Here is a 5,934-nt window from a genome sequence, read left to right as displayed (position 1 = left end):
AATCTCTTCTTTTATATGTTCCGGAAGTTGTGAACCAACATATGCTACTTTCTCAGAATCCGCTTCACTTAGATGCACTGCCTCTAATTCTTCAACGGGTTGGGGGTTTGTGTGCGAATCCTCCTTCCAAAGATTTATGTATAGCCTTCTCTGCAATAGATAAGGTTTCTTCAGCTCTTTTTCCTTTTGTAGATGACACATAACAGGTTCGTGCCTTCTTTTGATCTCCCTGAACCTGCCGATGAGGTTTTAACCACCATAAAATTCGCTTGCAGAGTCACGAGTTGGGGGTCCACACCCAACGTGATGGGTAACTGAATAGATCCTGCAACTGGGACTGCTTCCCCAGTGAAGCTATACAGGGGCGATGACACTTTCCTTAATTGATCATGAGATAAATGCATCTGCTCAAAATAGTTCCAGTAAATCAAATTGACAGAACTGCCACAATCTACCAGAATTCTACTAATGGGGTGCTTAGCCACGACTGCTGAAATAACTATTGGATCATCATGTGGGAGTATTATATCACCTCATTCGGTAGGGGTGAATGTAATTAGCTCCTCATCATCTCTAACTTCCATCACTAAATTAACCTAGTAAGCTTAACAGGCGTATGCCTTTCGGGAGGCCGACGTGTCCCCGCCTAAGGTTTCCCCTCCTGAAATAATGTGAATAGCTTGTTGAGTTGGCTCATTGTCTAAATGAGGATCTTGCCTATGATCTCTTTCTCTCTCTTGTTGTCTTGGCTTTTGTCTTTCATGCCCATCACACCTGTCTTCCCTTTGCCGGGGTTCCCTGCTTTCTTCTCCCTCATTTCTCACATATCTTTGTAAGTGCCCCTCTCGAATGAGCATTTCAATCTGATTCTTCAACTCTCTACAATGATCTATGGAATGTCCTTGGGTCTGATGGTATCTGCAATACTCCTCTTAATTTTTTTCCATGGGTCTATCAACTCTGCAGGGTAGTTTAAGGAGTCCCTCCCCCTCTGCTGTGGCTAATATAGCTCATCGCGATTGCAAAAGCCGAGTATAGTGATTAAACTGGGGTTTAGGTGCATCTACTCTCCTAATCCTTTCCTGTCATCGAATAAACTCTTCTTCCCCTTCACAATCTTTTCTCTTTCACTCTCTGTCTTCATTCCCCCCCCCCACACACATTTCTCATGATCTCGGTGTGGAGGATATACCGATTTTCCCTTACAAACAAATTGGCTAGGGACATTGGAGGATCTAAGGAAAGTGACTATTGGAGAGAGGCGAGACGTGTCCCTTGAAGCATAGTAGATACTGCTACTTGGGCCAGCAAATCAGGGACTTTAAGAGTGGCATTGCGAAATCTGTCTACAAATTGACGTAAGGATTCTTTGTTCCCCTGTCGTGTGCTGAGTAAGTATGTGGCGTCCTTCTTCCTTCGACTATTAATCACAAAGGCCTTGATAAATTCTATTCTAAGTTGCCCAAATGATGAAATGGAGGTTTTTAGAAGGCTGTTAAACCATGTTCAAGCATGTCCTGATAGTGTTAGGGAAAAGGCCCAGCACATTATGTCGTTGTCCCATCCATGCAATATCATCAGTGACTCATAATTTTGAACATGATCGTACGAATCGTCTTTTCCTGAGTAGAGGGTGATTTGCAGTATTTTGAATTTTTGGAGCAAAGGCCTCTCCAATATATCTGCGGTAAAAGGATATTTTCTACGCTGGTGTTCCTTCGTTACAGGGATTAACTTTCTTCGCTCAAGCACTTCCTCCACTACTCTTTTCATGTCATCACGCATGCTAGCTACTATCTAGTTGTCATGTCTTGTTGGCGTGTTGGCCACTGTTTCATGATACCTTCGCCTTTAGGGGCTTCTGGTCCTGTTTTCCATTCTTGGGTTTTCATTTCTTCGGGCAAGGTATGAGGGTTCTTTCTTAGTGGTGGTGATCTAAGCCTATTCTCCCGTTGAGGAGCAGATCGGGAATGAGAATCGGGAGTGGCCTCTTGATAGGAATCACCTCCCATTTCGGGTTGAGGCTCAGGCGATGGCATAAAATTTTTCAAGGTATCAGGCAACGTCCCTCCAGGCATCATACCTTGGAGTATACTAGCCATGTCTCGAAGTGCCTACATACCTTCAACATGCTACTGTCTCAATGCTTCATACTCTTCCCAAGGGACAGTGCGCGGCGGCTGTGTGAAGTTCCCGCTTGATCAGCGGCAAATGGCCCTGAGCCGATGTTAAGTGGAGGTGGGACTGATTGGTCCCCCATCTGTTGACTCAGGGCAATAGGTTGATCAGCTCCTTAGGGTTGAGCATTATGAGGGGGCAGAGGTGCTCCTTCAGAATCTAGAATAATAGGAGGAGCTCCCTGTTGTTGAGAGTTCTGCAGTGGTAGGTATGTTTCTATGCCTTAAGAGAGAGTTCGTCGGTGTCCACGAGTGTTTGTCATTCTTAAGTTGACTTTTTGTCTTACGTTTCCCATAGACGACGCCAATTATTGTTTCCAAAATACAACAATCTATTTTTAGTTGTGGACAGATGTAAAAGTCTTGGGAGTCGTGCCTTCAATGATGAGAATCTTGACGAGCAACTGGATCCGGGAGTCAAGCAGATCTAGTGATCCCACAAAGCTGATGATCTGATAAGGCTGATGATCTGGTGGGCTGATGACTTGGTGGATCTAATAGATCTGGTGATCTGGTGGGACAATGATCAGGTGGCCCAAGATAACCGAGTGACTTGAGGCAACCGAGTGGCCTTAGATGACCGAGTGACTTGAGGTGATTGAGTGGCCTTGGATGACCGAGTGACCTGAGGCGACCAAGTGGCCTTGGATGACCGAGTGACTTGAGGCGATCGAGTGGCCTTGGATAACCAAGTGACCTGAGGCAACCGAGTGGCCTACAAAACGAGATGACCGTTAAGACGCGTGTGGGGGTCCTGCGTAAACCCTCCGATGCTTAAGTTAAATCTCGAGAGAAAATGCGAAATTGTACTTGAATTACTCAAGAGTGTGTACCTTGTGAGGGAGACGGGACCTTGTATTTATAATGGAGGGTGAGGAAGGCCTCGCGATATTCTCGGCGGGGATCTTACGGCCCGCTCCGGAGATCTTGCGACCCGTTTCAAGGATTTCAAAGCCCATTCGGTTAGGCGCCTGATGACGAGAGAGGGTCCACTCGGTTGCAAACGAGTAGGCCGTGAAGATGGCTGAACTGGGGGGTGCCGAGTGACCCCCCACTCAGTTATGCTCCGAGGGGGGTCGTTCGACATAACCGAGTGGACCCCCACTCGGTTAGGCCGAGCTGGGCACCCCACTCGGCATAGCCGGCAGGTGCCCACTCGGCATGACCGAGTGGACCCCCACTCGGTTATGCCGAGTTGGGGGAAGCCACTCGGCTAATCGAGTGGCACCCCAGTCGGTTGTGCCGAGTGGGTCTTCTTCTTCCTCATGGCGCTTTTGACCCTTCAACCATATTGGGGCCCACTTTCAATTAGGTATTGGCTTGACTTTCCTAGGTACATCAATTATCATGCACTTTGCTAAGTGTCATTTCATGTCTCATTCATCCTCATTTCTACTACAATCTCCATCTGGAACGTTTGAATATTCTAAGGGCAAAGCCTAAGTTAGATGATGAATCATCTAAGTAAGGGAACAATAAACATATCTCGTGCATTGATGCAATTATGCAAAATGTATTATTCCTTATCTTAGTTTGAGTTGACCACACCCAACTACTGCTCCCCATTTTTTACAGCGTCCTTGCTAGGTCGAGGTGTATGGGTGCACCCTTCGTAGAGAAGCGGTGCTAGTCCATAATCCCAAACCCTTATGCGATAAATGATCAATAATATCATCGTGAACATATGCACATTTCATTATCAACACATGTAAATGCAATCTACATGACATATTCATATCAAGACATGATAACATGATAAAACATTTATATAAAATCGAGTTTTGGGGTCAAACCACTTACAAGCCATTTTCATAAACTAAATCCAGTTGAATAGTACCACTTACCTTGAACGTATCTCAGAATATCTTGATTTTCGTGCCAACCTCAAAATTTGCACAAGTCGTTTCACCTCAAGCCTTAAAGCACCCTAGTCATCATATTACCCAAATAAACATCATAAATATAATTTTTCCTCACATTTTCTTTATTTTTCTCCCATTCTTCTTCACTAATATTCTAAAATAAATATCTATTCAAATCTTTTCCCAAATATCTTTATATCAAAATCCCTAAAATATTTTTCTAAGAATATAAAAAATTCCAAAACTCACCTTAACTTAGCTTTTAAAGCCTTGTGCGTGCTCGAATAATTTCTTTCTTAATTCCAAGCTCTCGGCCATCTTCACTTGTTGCCTTCATTTGGCCATTGGCATTTGCTTGCTCTCCTTCTCATTTCTTCATCTATATATAGCCATCCATTTGCATAGAAACTTAGCTATTAAGTTTGTCATCCATCACTCTCCCATCACTTTTACATCCCACTTGCACCACTTCACAAAACTTAACCATTAAGCTTTCCATCCCACTTACACACATAAATATATATATATAACTTATATATATTATACCAATAAAATATGGGAATTTAAACATTTAAATCCCAAATTTCCTCTTAATTTCACTTGGGTAATTCTCTAATTACATTCTCAAACATCAAATTAATTTGCATTACGACACTTAAAATTCAAAATTAATAACTCAAGACTTACTCGATAAGAACGATTTTACCCCAATGTCATCACCGGTCTATTGTTTTATCTTGAAACCACTTCAAGGTTGATTCTTGCATAAAACTGGAGCCCCGTCATGGTTCTGCTGACTTCCTGGAAGTCTCCTACGACAATTCAATTTTTTTCAGCCTGAAATACAGATACCGGAAACTGTTTCAATTTCAATTTCTTTTAATACCATAAATCCTATTTCAGAATACTCATCAGTACCATATCATTTTCCTTAGACATCTAGGTTTCAAGGCACTCCCTACAATCGAATCGGTACTGATAATTGTAAGAAATTATACTTAAGTCCTTAATCTTTTGATAATTTCACATATGGTCCATGTTAATATTACTCTTGAGCCCTTTTGAAAATCTAGGATATTACATTCTCCCCTACTTACAAAAATTTTGTTCTCGAAATTTGCCATATATTCTAAATCTCAAAATTCCATCCTTAAAATTAGTTCTTGACTAATCAAATAACTAGGGAAGAGCATATCTCATTACCTTATTTCAAATAAACCCGTTGTAGCTCTTCACAGGTGATCACATATCCCATGAAAAATTATACCGTCTATAATCATCTTTTAATCACACGACCTCTGGCACGTATATCCTAACTGAAATTTGAGAATGCTATCATGCATCAAAATTAGAACCCTTGGTTGATTATGCTCATCAATCCATAGACAAGTACACTTGTCAACCATGCAAGCCTTTTGAATTTCTCTTTCAAAGCCCATAACCGTATAACCCGATCCTTGGGCCACGAGTCTCAACTCGAGCTCCTATCCAAGTTGGTACACACATCATCACAATGAGCCTACGACTCTCATATCACCAATTTTCAATTTGTTTCCACTAAATCATCCAATCTATATCCTTATACATATCACTTCTCTATTTTCGATTTCCCATGACGTCATTTATTATACTTTGATATTTTTCTAATCTTAACACACAAGTCTTTGATCTTGATAAATCTTGACTTCTATCAAGTTGATCCCCAAAGAAATATTTTTATGTCCTCAAACTATTTCATATATCCTTTGATCCTAAAACATCACAAATATACATCATCACATATCTTGCCAACACTAGGTTGTTTCATATGTTTTTAGACTGCCACAACAAGTCAATGGTCCTACCACCTCACCTTGGGTATCACACGTCCTCGAAACTAGCTATGCCTCACCTTA

Source organism: Diospyros lotus, chromosome 1 (genome assembly GCF_014633365.1).
Source record: "Diospyros lotus cultivar Yz01 chromosome 1, ASM1463336v1, whole genome shotgun sequence".
Classification (NCBI taxonomy): domain Eukaryota; kingdom Viridiplantae; phylum Streptophyta; class Magnoliopsida; order Ericales; family Ebenaceae; genus Diospyros; species Diospyros lotus.
Note: the sequence above shows the minus strand (reverse complement) of the source record.